This window comes from Trachinotus anak, unplaced genomic scaffold (assembly GCF_046630095.1).
Source record: "Trachinotus anak isolate AG129_WGS33_773 ecotype Australia unplaced genomic scaffold, CSIRO_AGI_Tana_v1 ptg000002l, whole genome shotgun sequence".
NCBI classification, from domain to species: Eukaryota; Metazoa; Chordata; class Actinopteri; order Carangiformes; family Carangidae; genus Trachinotus; species Trachinotus anak.
Window position 1 is genome coordinate 22,594,501 of NW_027273853.1, and position 13,987 is coordinate 22,608,487.

Sequence of the window (13,987 nt, forward strand, 5' to 3'; positions counted from 1 at the left end):
CAGCAAATCATCTGGATCCAATTGTTGGCTGTGCTGTACTCACACTGGAGTCAATAAGGCTCACCTTGAAGGGGGTCAGGATGGGTGAATTACACACAAGTTCATTTGAGGACACATGTCCTTGACATCCTCCGAATATGGCTTGATAAATGCATCCCCAGTTTCTTCTAGGTGCATTCACACCTCCATGTAGTGTTGTACACTTATGATCCACTCACACAAGGCAGTATGTGATAAGAGGTGTGTGCAGGGTCAGATATAACAACAAGCAGAAAAAAAGCAATGCCTTCTTACAAGGCTACACAATCACGTGACAATTTCAAGTCACTGGACTCGGAAGACATGTTTCTTTCAACTGAATTATGACTGTACTGCTCGAATCTCCTCAACACCTCAGCCAACCACGGACAAACAAGCTTCACACCACTAGTGTAAATGGCAGACATATTTAAAATGATGTTCCTCAAGGATGTTGAAACTGAAATGGGGGCCATTTTTGCCCACTGGTTCCTAGTTTTTGTTACTAGCCTCCACAGCCTGGCATGGATTGTTCTGGATGAAAAGTTTTTGTGCAGTCCGAGTCATTGTATCAGCAAACTGAACTCTTGTGCCTCAATTTCTAATGCAGTCTTTGTTCTGTACTCCATTACTCGTGATTTTCGTCTTGGCTCTGACGCACGTCCCTACATTCACCCTTTATAGTTCTGATGATCACGATTTCAATTAATCCATTACTGATTAATTCATCTTGCATAATGCCAGGGAAAGAAATAATCACCTTTAGGAAAGTCTCGAGTTGGTTTGATTAGTTCTGACCTGATTTCATGTTTAAAAAACAAAGACAGATATTCATTGGGCCGAATGAAAAAGGCAACACCAGTGAAAAGAAACCAGCAAAGCTTCTTTTATTCTTTCACTGCACTAATACGCACTTGAGGAAGACAGAGAAAGTGAGAGACGGATTTTCTTTATGAGTGGTGAAGAGGCTGTGATTCACAGTGTGCACTGCTCATTATTTCACCATCTCCTCACAGAAGCATTACCATTTATGCACACACAGAGTAATTGGTCACAGATTGCACACTGATACAGTGAAGTGCTTATTTCCTCCTGGAAATGTGGTGGTAAAAGGTTTAGCTAGCAGCTCTTCACCCTGTTCCATACCCCTCTCTGTTCTTCTAGTTCCACCAGTTCTTGCAGAGTCAGACCGAGCCATTATCTGGCCTCTTCCTGGGAGGGTTTACTGTCACAAGTAGACTGGCTCACACACACACACACACACACACACACACACACACACACACACACACACACACACACACACCATCAGTGGAAAGAGAGGCCTGGGGAGGTTACAGCAATACCAACACCATTTAATAAGTGTGAACTCAGGAGCATTGTGCGGAGACATAAACCACATGTGCATTGTGTGTGTGTGTGTGTGTGTGTGTTTTGTATGGTTGCATGAATGTGAAGAGTACAGTGAACTACATCTATCCGCTCACCACTACAATTATATTCTATACAGCGAACACAGGCTCTGCTCTCGTCTCTACTCCTGAAAACACACACACACACACACACACACACACACAGAAAATGAATTAGCTCCTGAACTGTGTTTTCCATCTGTGGTCCATTAGAACTTGGGTCCTGCTTTATTTAGACAGATGCAGGTTAGGAGGCAGAGTTCAGTGGCTGTGCATCCTGTAAACATGCTGGTTATTTAAGGACCTAGTTGGCTTTAACCACACATTCTGGTTATTTCCCAGCCCTCTATCTCCAAAACTGACTCTCTAACTGAGCTTCATCACAGAGCAGGACAGAGCACAGCGCTACGTGGATGTCAAAGGCAAGTATCGATTCTCTCCCAGAAAATAAATTGTGAAATAATAAAATCAATTTCAAAAATAAATAAATATTTTTTTTTTGGTGTTCTTTTCTTTTTCAAAAGTCTACAAAGATTCTGGAGCATCCACCTGGCTGGAGCACTAAAGGATAATTCTGGTTTATTACAACTTTGGTCTTATTTTCTTGGAGTGGCCATCATTTCTATGATAACGCAGTACTGACCACATAATTGCTGAGATCTGGGAACACTGTGACATCCAAAAATAAAGTCTGACAAGGTAAGAAGCATAAGCACTCACACAACAAGATTATCTAAACTACTTTATTTGGAGGTAATTGTAAAAGAAAGTGCACCTGCAATGTTGGAAATAATCCCTCACTGCAATAGACTAGCTTTGTTCCGGTTTCAAACCACACAGTTACTAACAAAAGATATATATATATATATATATATATATATATATATATAAAAATGCAATATAAGTTAGTATGCATTGTAAAAATGATTTTAGGATTACTGCTCTGACTTCAGAAAACAACATACTATCCAGATTAATTTACGGTGCACGTAGTGTGTGGTAGAGAACTGGGACAGAGGCTGTATGGCTGAAAATCTCTCCAATCATCTGACCACTCATATGTGTTGTCCTATGTGACGACTTTTTCATCAATGTTGACGTGTTCCCAGATCTGTTGTTATAAATGATGTTCATATGAATAAGAATGATGGACGAAAACTACAAAAATAAGAAAAATGTTGTAATAAATTGGAATGATTCTGTAATATGCAGTCAATACTACATGACAGCAGGATATACCAGACCACACATATGGAAAAACTATGGTTCTGCAGTTGCATGTTTAGTGATAATTTCCCTATCGTTTTGCTGCCAACTAACAAATGTAGGACGTTGCAGCTTCCCAGCAGCATATTGCCGCTCATTTGTAAATTGTTGTCACGCAAATTGGTGATGACATATATCAATATGTTAGTCTAAAGTAAGTTAATGGAAGTGAAAATTCTAAGATGTATGGACACAAAGCCTAAACAAAATGACAGTTTGAGTTTTTTTTGTTTTTTTTTTACAGTGTAGAAGGCTACGAAGTGTTACCTGGTTTCGCTTTCAATTTATTAGCGTATTGCGCAGGCTAATGTGGGCCATAGCTACCCCCAAAACAACAAACCTGTTAAACAAACCTTTCCTGTTAGCTTTCTAAGCTAGCCTCTCGATTCACTGCCACTCCCCAAACTAACAGGAAGAACGACAAGAAGAACAACCCAACTGCTTACAAATAATTCAGCTTTTTATGAGATGAAGAATGTGTTGAATGAAGAAGTAACATAGTTTCAATGACTAATTGAAGATCATTTTTGTGGCATTTTCTGCTGTCAGTCACAGTTAAGAAATATCATCTAAAGACGAAAAAGGGCAAAGTGTCAACAGTTTCTATTCTGGGAAAAGTAAAAGCTGTTATTTTTTAGCCGTTATTTAGCTATTTCTGAATAATGCATCACTTTCTATACTGAGTTCAGAAATGTTATCAGAGAACCACAGTGACGCCAGCTGAAGACAAAAACTGAGGCTGTGAGCACACCAGCGGGGAAACGTTTTCCCGCTTTAGTATCAGAGAGTAGAGTCAGATGTTGTCCCACTCTGCAGAAGTGTTGATCATGTCAATTCCTCCAACCAGGAACGTAAGCAGGAAGTAGTTGAAACATAGACTCCCTGCCCGCTTCCTGCTGAGATCAGGAAACATAGGGTCTATTCACACTTCCCTTGGAGGGTTAAGCTGGCGTTACACTTTCCGCGTCCGTGAGTTATGGGGCAATCTCAAAAAGAAGCCAACGCGGAAGTGCTGAAAACTGCAGTTCCTCGAATGACCACTTGAGGCTGGCTCCAAAGGTGAGTCAATCCCCATAGACTCCCACAACTTTACAGCAGAAATAGACATGTTTTGGTATCTTAAGATCATTTCTCCCTTCGATGCAACTGTAAGGGGGTGAATTTCTATAAAACTTATCCATTCAAATTTCATTAAGGCATGAAGTTCTGCATAATAATAAAGTCTCAGCTCCACATGCACCACCTCTTTTGCCATTTTTGGATTAGCCAGGAGTTAGGCGGAGTCAGGCACTGCCAAGATGGTGACAGCGGAGCTTCAAAACTGTTCCTAAGAAACCTACAAAGGCTATGTCTACCTTTATGAAGTCTATGGTGAGTACGTGAGCGTCTGCATGGTGTAAATTTAGTCATCAGAAGGTGTTTACATGAAGCTGTGTGCAGTCGCTACAATGCTAAAGGGCACCAACACAGACTAGAAAGAATTATCATGAAAACAACTACATGTCCATGACATTCGCAGTTGTCTGTGTGTGGGTCTGCGAAGTAGATCACATCCATGCTAAGGCAGAAAACATGAAAATGTGTTTTCTGGTTTGTAGAAGCTCTGTCTAATCCATCCACACTGAAAGGGCAGGAAGACACTAAACTGTCATTTCATTTTTAGTGGCTATTGTTGCTTGGCAAAATGGAAAGTGCCTGAATGAATAGATTTCTTTGACAAACGGGGTAAAGCTCTGTTTCTTCCAACTCTGTTTGCCCTGGTAGATAATCACATAAAGTACACATAGGGCAATTTATTTATTTTTTTGTCTTTAAATTCCAAACGAAAATATGTGAATTAACCTGTGATTATTTTGAATGTTGAAAAAACAGATGAAATGAGGGATTGAAAAAAAGAAATACTTAAAATTTCCATATCAAGGAAAAGCAAAGAAAGCATTCTTTTTTTAAATTTTCATTTGTTTGTTTGTTAGTTTTTTCTCCTTGAAAAACATTTGCTCATTTTCTTATCATATTTATCTATCACGAGCAATTCTGTAAAAAAGAAACAAAACGCTAAAAAAAACACTAAACGATCACAATAAAAAACAATGAACCTTAAATACATGTAGCATAAAATAATAAAACAAATGCAATGATCCAAACAAATACTAATAGAAATTCTTACGGTGCTTTCATCTCTTTCAGTCGTCTGTCAGGGAAACAGAAAAAAAAGGATCTGAGTCAGATTTGAAGGCAACAGGAACTGTCGGCCATGTTTGTAAAAGGATGAGAATCTGGAAAACGCATTGTTTCAAAAAAGTTCTTCTCCTGTCCACACTCCTGCTGCTTTATTAACTATACACAATATAGCTGGACCAATAATATTTTTTAAGCTGACACCAACACTTAATCTACGTTTAAAAATTAGATAAGTATATATCTGCTAATATTGTCTTTCCACAACCCATAAAATAACAAAAACATTTTGATACGGCTCCTTCACATTTGTTTGTTAAAAAAAACTGCAACCAAGAAATGTCCTGTAGGCAGGACAAGTTACAGTTGGAAAGTAAACTACTTTTGTGTACTTCAATTTAGTGTCATTGACAGGCTGACATATGTGCCAAAAACAACTCTATGTCTGCAATGAGCTAATATCAGCCAATATACAGGCCTGGCCAACACACATTATATGATACCGAGTGGATTAAAAGGGGGAATATATAAATTATATTTCGAGATAGTGTCTTGTGATTCTTTGCTGGGTCTATTATCACAATCTGTCTGTTGTGAAGTTTTTTATACTTTTACAGTGATTTATTCTTTTCTGACAGTTTATGACTCTTTAACATTTGAATGTTCTAGTGTCGTGTCTTTCTCTTCACTCACGCACATCCTGATGTACCACAGATAATATGATATGTTGCAGAATCACCTGTACGGCAACAGGAGTTTTATCTTCTGCAGGATGATCATATTGTGAGTCATGCGATTCCTGGTCAGATGTAAATGAGTGTGAACAGTGTGGTTTTGATGTAGTAGCATGAGTGTTGACATGAGAGAGAGACAGGCAGACGGAGCAGGCAGTCAGACAAGCCAGCACAGGCTCCACTGGCCTCCTGCAGCCAGAAAGCACCCCCCCCAGCTCCCCTGCACAACAACGCTCCCCCTCTACCCCACCCCACCCTAGAGGATGCCTATTGTTCCCCCATCACCTAAACAAAGCCTACCCCACCCGCACCACCACCCCACCTCACCCACAAAACCCACCCTCCCTCCCCCCCTCACCTACCCCTATTGCCCCCTGCCCTCCCAAACCCACCCACTCACCCCCCACACGCTCAGCATTGTTGCTCTAATAAACCGGCTCCGCTTCCTAAATTTCATTACACACGAGCTCAGGCTTCTTTTACACTCTTGAGTTTTTATCCAATTAAAAATAAAACGTTTATCCAGATTCATCCTGCTATGAGCTGAATCCTGGACAATTTTTTTTTTTGGTGAGTTCAACATGTGGGAAATCACATTGGTGAGCAAATAATTTGGCAAACTGCAAGAGCTCTAATGATCTGAGATGTGTGAAAAACAGGAAATCAAAGCAGGACTGCAGGGATGCTGTAGGAGTTAGCTTCAAATTTCAATGGAAGTGGAATTTGGTTGTTTTTTTTTAAAGAATATTCTGAGTAATATCAGTGAGAACACAGCGCTTCACAGCCAGAAGCATCCCTTCATCTTCAGGACTTTTGTATCACCTGTTGATTCGTCCAAACTCTGAACCGACAGTTCTCCTGAGAGCACAACTCTCAGCTCATTTAGCTTTAAAAAAACCCAACAAACAACTACTATATTTTCAATAAAAAATAAACAAAGCAGGGCTTCATCTGGATGTCACAAGACATCATTTCATGCCAGGAAGATTACTCCTCCTAATCCCGCTTCCATAAAAATCTGTGTGCTGGATTTTTCCCTCCTGTCTAGAAATGAGTCGACAGATGAAACCACAAGGAGGAAGGCAGCGAGTGGCCAGCCGCTCCAAACTCCACCATATTGTAACAGCATTGGCGAAGCACATGAACACACACACAAAGCGCACACGTACACAGCAGTTGTGACTAAAGCACACAGAGGCCATATGGTGCGTCCTCATCCACCGACGCCTGTTGCTGCCGCAACAATGGGCCTGCCGGGCCTGGACAGCAAGAGGCAAAGACAGAGACACACACACACAAACATACACACACACACACACACACACACACACACCAAATGGTCGTTAGTCAGTCAGTCTGCGTTGCTTAGGCCAGAACAAACGCCTGGATTTGCATTCTGCACCTCCCTTCATCTCCTCTCTCTCTCTCTCTCTCTCTCTCTCTCTCTCTCTCTCTCTCTCTCTCTCTCACAAACACAGACACACACAGACACACACACACACACACTTCCCTAGTCTCTACAGGTGCACAAAACACTCAAAACAGATGTCAACGGACTGGAGAGGGAGAGACACAGGGGGTGGAAGAGGGGAGGAAAGTGGAGGGACGATGGGGGGCTGTTTGCCCAGGGTGACTGACAAAGCTTTGTACGCTCACCGGCCTAGACACAGCAAAGACAATGACACACACACACACACACACACAGACACACACACACGTCTCCCCTTCCTCTGTTACACTTTCAGGACTGCCTGATTTATCAAACACTGGAGCAGAGAGAGAAAATAAAAAGGGCAATTTGCCTTCAAATCACGGCTGAAACCTTTCCAAGACGTTTTAACATTAAAAACTCATTTGTGTCATTTCTTCAGATCCACGTTTTCCGGACAAATGACAACATCAGAGATACTATTGTTGGTGCAGCTGCCACAGATGGACCAAAACTTACTTACAAAACGTGCAAACACCTTTATAAACTCAGAAATTTCATGAAACACTTGAGATACCTTACACCAAATCAATCTTACATTTTTTTTCTGTTTTGGGTTCCTGTTATTTTCAAAGACAGTTAAATTGTACTGTGATCGATTGCACTGTAACTGGGGTGAAGCAGCTACAGGTCATCATTAATCATTTTGGTCATTTCTCAGAGATAACAGCCTAAAATCCTGCCTATGATTGGTCAAACAAAACAATATATGCGAGGATGTCACTGTGGGCTCTGAGGACATTATAATGTATTTTACTGTTTCTATAGACAACGAAAATAAACGCACATTTTTCAAGTAATTGAGAAGATAATCTGCAGAATAAATCCATAATTTAAAAAAACAGTTAGTCTTGACACTTTTAAATTTTACCTGAGTCATAAACCCCCTTTGATTATACTCATTTTACTTTTTGTTTTTGCAAAACATTTATCTCCATTTAATGGAGACGGATCTTAAGTGAAATAAGCCACGTCAGCGCTATCGAAAAAGAAGACAAGAGTCTTATTCTCTGAATTAAAATCCTTTTATCTCTAACATACCCCTCCCCTCATCTGACAGATGGATTACTCTTTCAGAATGAACAGATCTACTATGTTTATACCCAAAGACTATAATTTTCTCCAGTAATTACATTGTGGTTTGGTCCTGCATTGCCGCATATCTCTTGTTATAAAGGACAAGAGCAGTCCTTTAATCAATATTCAAAAGGAAATACACTCCACCACTATGAGCTCATATGTAGGACATTATAGGATGGTGACACTGAAGGGGATAAAAAAAAAAAAAGCTTTAAGGTTGCTCAGAAAGTCACCACAAACTCAAAATATGTCAGCTGTGATGTGAAATGAAATGTTAAACAATGAAATTAAAATCACATTTTCAGAAATGCATTAAATTACCCTGATCCAACACAGAAAACTCCTTCTAAAAAAAATATATATATATATAAAAAAAAAAAAAAAGAGTTTTAAACCCCTTGAGAACAATCATCTGTCTTTAAGGTGGAGGGAAGGAGTAAATACGTTAACAAATCCACCAGCTGCCTGTATGATCGTGTCCTTATTGAGCATATAATCAGCTCTGTCCACTGGGTAAACACCGTGTGCATGTTATCAGCCTATGGCCTGCTCCTGTGACTGGGGCCTGCCTGTGCAGGGAGAGAGAAAACCCCGCCGATGCAACAAGTCCCCCATTCACTCCCAGCTTTGTTAAGCTGCCTCTCAGCGCTGCGGCGTTAATTGTTTTCATCCTTTTCGCGTTACATTTGGATCCATTCATGAAGCCAACTCCGATGGGAGAAATATCCCACCTCCTGTGTGGTATTTCAGTGTGCGAGGGGAAGAAGTGGTTGAAAACAAGGTTTGTTGTTTGGTGTCGGGAGAAAGGGAAATAAAACTGTAGTGAAAGCGACATCCCTGGCTCTGAAGCCCACACGGCAAAGCGTTACTAAGCTTGTTAGACTTATTTCACATCTATAAGGGGTGTCTCTGTGTCGATTTGGTTCGCGATGTCGCCGAAATTGTTTTAATTTGAGCTTCAGTCACCACTTCAGGGTTTTAGAAACAAGCGAAACGTCCGGGGGCTATCAGACGCGGAGGTCTCAGGCTGAGGAGGGGGGGGGGCTCCTCCTTGGGAACTTACCTCGATTCATACGCCTCGTTATGGATTAATTCCCACACTTTTCCACGGATTGAAGTCGCCACAGCACCGGGAAGCCCTCCGCCAACTCCTGTCTCCTCTCGGTTCTGGTCTGATGAAGAATCGGGCGCGCTGAGTGCGTAAAATGCGCAGCGTCTCTCCAAGGATGCGAAATATGCGCGGAATGGGAGCAGGAATGAAATGAACGCAGTGGACTGAGTTGAACGGGGCGGGGTGAGAAGGGCTGGCGTCACCCTGGATGGATGAAATAGAGTGAGTGAGAGATGGGAGGATGGGTGGAAAAAAAAAAAAGAAAGAGAAAGAGAGCGAGGGGGAAGGGGCTGGACTGTAACAACAAAAGAAAAGAGTGGAGCGGCCAAACTCTATTCAGTGGGGGGAGAGAATGGGTCGAGATAAAAACACGGTCTGCTGTGCATGGAGGAGCAGCTGGCAACGAATCAAATAAAGTTTACACAGAACATACAGTGACAGAGGCTTTGTTCCAGGTGCATTTCAGACTTAAAAAGCCACATCCAATGCAACTGAGGAAAAAGTTATTCCACAAATTCCACATGTAAGATAAATAAAAAATAAAAAATAATTTTAAATCATTAAAAGGTTAGACTTAAGCAAAACTGACTTGTATAAAAAAAAAACCACATCCCTCCCTTCACAAATAGGAAGTTTAAGTATTTTCTAAGTATTTGCTCAGTTGAATACAGTGTGAAGAAGCTTTGCAGCTGTTAGCAAACTTGAGATATTGTTGTGTCATTGACACTATTGTTCCCTAAAACAGCTCCTCTGCATGTGTCACTGCCTCGGTAGCCTATATTTAGGTATTAATCATCATGATGTGGACATTTCTGTTTATTGTGGTGTCTGCCGTTCACCCAAAATGTGACACTTGAAACGTAATATTTCACCTTAACTGAGACATTTCAAGGTTTGGATAAATCTAAAGTTAAAAAGCTGCAGGTTTCACAGAATGTCCCCAGTATCTCCTACAAAATATAGTTGAACCATGACCCTGGTACATGAATGTCATATTGATTTATTTTGTATTTTTGTCAGAACAAAGTACATATTACTTGACTGCTTGACCTGTGGCAGCAGGTTGAGCAGCATTTAAAGTTTCAGTAGCTAACAGTAAGGTTAGCTAACAGTCATGTTATCTAATGGTTATATAAGCTAAGCTAATGTTAGCTAAGTAAGTGAACGTGACAGATCAATGGACTACATTCATTAACAATCCCACTGAAAATTAGACGAGAAACAGCAACAAAACAGCCGGGACAAATCATAACACGTGTTGCTAACACAGACTGACATGATGCTAACGTTACGTTCAGTTGGCTGTCTTTCGTGTTTAGTAAGATCGGATTAATGTACGCTGTCAGCCATCTGAATCTTCTAAATGTTTTTGATATTTAATGTTATCTGAGATTTTATCTAAATGAGCAGAGCCCTGACGGACCCCCAGGGTTGCTGTGGGCCCCTCTTTCGCGACAGCCACCGCCTGGAAATCTTTGTCTCTCTCTCTCTCTCAGCTCTTTGAATGCACCAGGCAGCCTCCTCTGCCTCATAAAGGAGTTGTTGTTTACTACTAACCTCAGCCTATCTCAGGTTTCATCCCCTCAGGCACTGCTGGATTGACATCTATCTGGAGGGAGGGGCTGTGACATAAAACAAACACAGATATGCCCAGGTCACAGCCAGGAACACCTACTGCAACCTGACACCGCAGCCGGGCCAGCCAATCAGCAGACCGGCGTTCCACATGGCAGCTGTCTCTGTGTTTTGTGTGTAAGTTAAATTCTCGGAGATGAGTACAAACATACCCTCACATGGCTGACTCATGTGTGGATTGTGCAGAGTGTGTTTCTGTGACAAATTTGTGACGGATTGTGTGTGTCACTCTCAGACCCAGAGCCATGCAGGCAAACACAGAACAGGCTGGTAAAACATTTAGCTCGGTGACCTTAAGGTCAACAGCCTGACCTCAAATCTGACCCCACCTGGTTTCTTGATGTTCTGTTAACACTTCCTCTGCCTGTGATCCTGCATCTCCGTGGAGCACCGAATGCTTGAATCTCAAGATTATTTGGAAATGTATCAAGAGTGACATTAGCTTGCTGAGATTTACACATGCATGATGTTGGCTTGTGTGGCAAAAAAAAAGATCAAAATCACTGCTTAGATCTTGTCTGTCACTCCCTAGGAACTCTTTAATGTGCCAAAAATAATTTTGTGGAGAGGCAAATTTATCCAGCAAGCTCCACTTTGGGCAACACTGCTTTAACTGGAACCTTCTAATCTTTGTTTCTATCTCAATCTGTGTATAATTTAATATTTTGGGCTCTTCTGTGCCTGAAATGACAGAGGAGAAAATAAAGATGGAGCACATTATGTCAGTGTTCACGGATGCAAAATGTCAGTAGGAGCCCTCTTGTGGTCTGTGGAGCAATCTCAACAATCAGGGTGTGGACTCTCCACATGCGTTTGACCAGATTCACATGAGCTGAGCTGAGGATGACATTTATGTAGAGACGCAGATATGTGGAGCAGCCAGGAAGACACCAGACCTCGCTGCTTACTCACTGAGCGCTTCCCTTAAAGCTTGAATGTACTGTATGAAAATCCTTTTAAAAATGCATGTTGCATCATTCTGAAAGACATGTTCATACGAATATCACATCAATTTTACATGTCGGCCTCACGTTTGAATAAACATCTGAGTCACTTTTCCATAAAGTCACAAGGGCAAGAACAGGGTTAAATCAACAGAGGGAATATGTGTGTATTCTGATCTGCTTTCTAAAAGCATGTAAATTAATTTGTCATTTATTTATCATTTCTTCTGCACAAAGAAAATAAAATCATAAAATCTAATTTCAAAGGTTTATTAATTCATTTATTTTTTGTATCATGTACATGCAAAGAGATGGACATGCAGCATAAACTAGCTTTTTAAAAAATGTTTTATGATAAATATATGCAACACATGACCGTATGTGTTTTTTTGATATTCGTGTAAACAGAACTTTAATTTGTTTACCAAAAAAAACAAAGACAAATTTACATTACATACATTTTCTGAAATGCATTAAATTGCATAAATGCATAAAATGAAATGTGCTTTTGATCAGGAACCAGCACATGAATGTATTGTATGTGTTCCTGACATCTGATGTCCTGTGGGATGTATTCCTGGACAAGGTAGTGCCAAGCATGTGGCTGTGTTCAGCACTCACTCAGATCAAAGCTGTGTTTGAATTCTTGGCTCTACATCAAGCTTGTTCAAAGGTGACTTGGACAAGGATGCCCAATTTCACATCAGATGTTTTTTGTGTTTTTTTATGGCAAGCACATCAAGGACAAGAAGAGAGTGAACATTTGGGAAACATAAATGTGTCATTAATTAAAAATTAAAATGAACTGAACTTTGACACTTTGGTAATTCTACAGAAAACCACACTGAGATGATCTGAAATAAAGAGAATGAGTAATTTAAGTAATAGTTGAACACATACATTAATTAAATTCTCACCTGATGGAATTTATTCCATTATACAAGATGAGCCTAGAGCATGAAAAAAAGGAGCACAGCAGCCTTCAGTCGTGCCATAATGATGGATTCTTGCACTTCACTGAAACCTTGAGCTTTATGATTGTCGCCCACCTTCATCCTTCCACAAATTAGTAACCATATTCAGGAGAGTTTGTTTGTGTAGATTTCAATCTAACCTTCAGTAAAGTGTTTGCACATGTATGTGTATATTTTTTGTTTGCCTTCTTATACAAAGACCAGGTTGGGTACATACACAGCATGGAGACCAGAGGCTTTATATGAAGTTAATTTATAATTTAACATAAAATGCCTCTGATTTTAAACATACTTCAAGTAGCAAAGGAAGTCCATGGATGTCTGAAGAGCAATTCATTCCATTTTATTTTTTGCTTATTCATTGCTTTTTTTTTTATTTAGTCTTGTAATTCATCAGTTGCAGCCTCGAAACTGCCTGATTATTCAAGATGGCAAAGCACTCTGAAACTCTTAGACAGCTTCAATGAATAAGAACTATTTTCATACTTTAAAGCAGTTTTTATCTTGTTGCCCATGTTGGGCCATCTCCCTGCACAATAAATACCACTCCATTTTGCCCCCTAATAATATAACTTTCATTAGTTATTATTTCTTCTAGCAAGGAAAGGAGTCATGCGTTATCGTGGAGAGATCTAAACATGTTTTACCGCAGTGACATACTATATTTTATTTCAAAAGGGAAAATCAGCCTAATCAGGTCAATGGCAGTGATATAATGAAGACCTTTGAAATGATAAGCTGCTCCTGATGATTGCCTCCTTATGCTCTTTTCAGTTTGCATACCAAGTACACATCAAATACACAAAGATAATACAATCCTATTGTACACTATGGGACAAGAAACACTGGAAGAATTATGTTTTTTTTTTTCAAATATTTTGGGTTTAGGTATGAACCAATATTGGAGCAATAATGATATTTATTAAACATATTCTTCTTTTTCTTTCCTTTTCCTTCAGCCTCTTATTGTTTGTATCTGTATTTATTCCAATCACAGTTTTCTATAGATATTGAAAGTTGTGAAGGTCAATTTTTTTTCATTTGGTTTATATAACACTTTAAAGCTGCAGTGATCAATATTTTCATATATCAATTAGTTCAAATGACTATGTGTTATGTGAAAGGGTCGTGAAAAACCCCTAGAGA

At 40.0% G+C, this 13,987-nt stretch overlaps 1 protein-coding gene and 1 long non-coding RNA gene across 3 annotated transcripts in view; one reads left to right on the plus strand and one right to left on the minus strand.

Annotated features, from left to right (window-relative positions):
- tead1a (TEA domain family member 1a) overlaps positions 1-9,476 on the minus strand; it is a 45,854-nt gene extending 36,378 nt beyond the window's left edge. Inside the window, exon 1 of the mRNA XM_071506386.1 lies at positions 9,241-9,476. The gene's annotated coding sequence lies outside the window, so the exon portion shown is untranslated. The remainder of the gene's footprint in view (positions 1-9,240) is intronic.
- LOC139637583 (uncharacterized) lies at positions 1,270-5,538 on the plus strand. 2 transcript variants are annotated; one of them, XR_011694631.1, is made up of 4 exons: positions 1,270-2,129; positions 3,544-3,755; positions 3,963-4,067; positions 4,884-5,538. It is a non-coding gene; the product is annotated as an uncharacterized lncRNA (long non-coding RNA). The 2 variants fall into 2 exon arrangements; XR_011694630.1 differs by having other exon boundaries at positions 3,544-4,067.
- Positions 9,477-13,987: the final 4,511 nt, after the last annotated feature.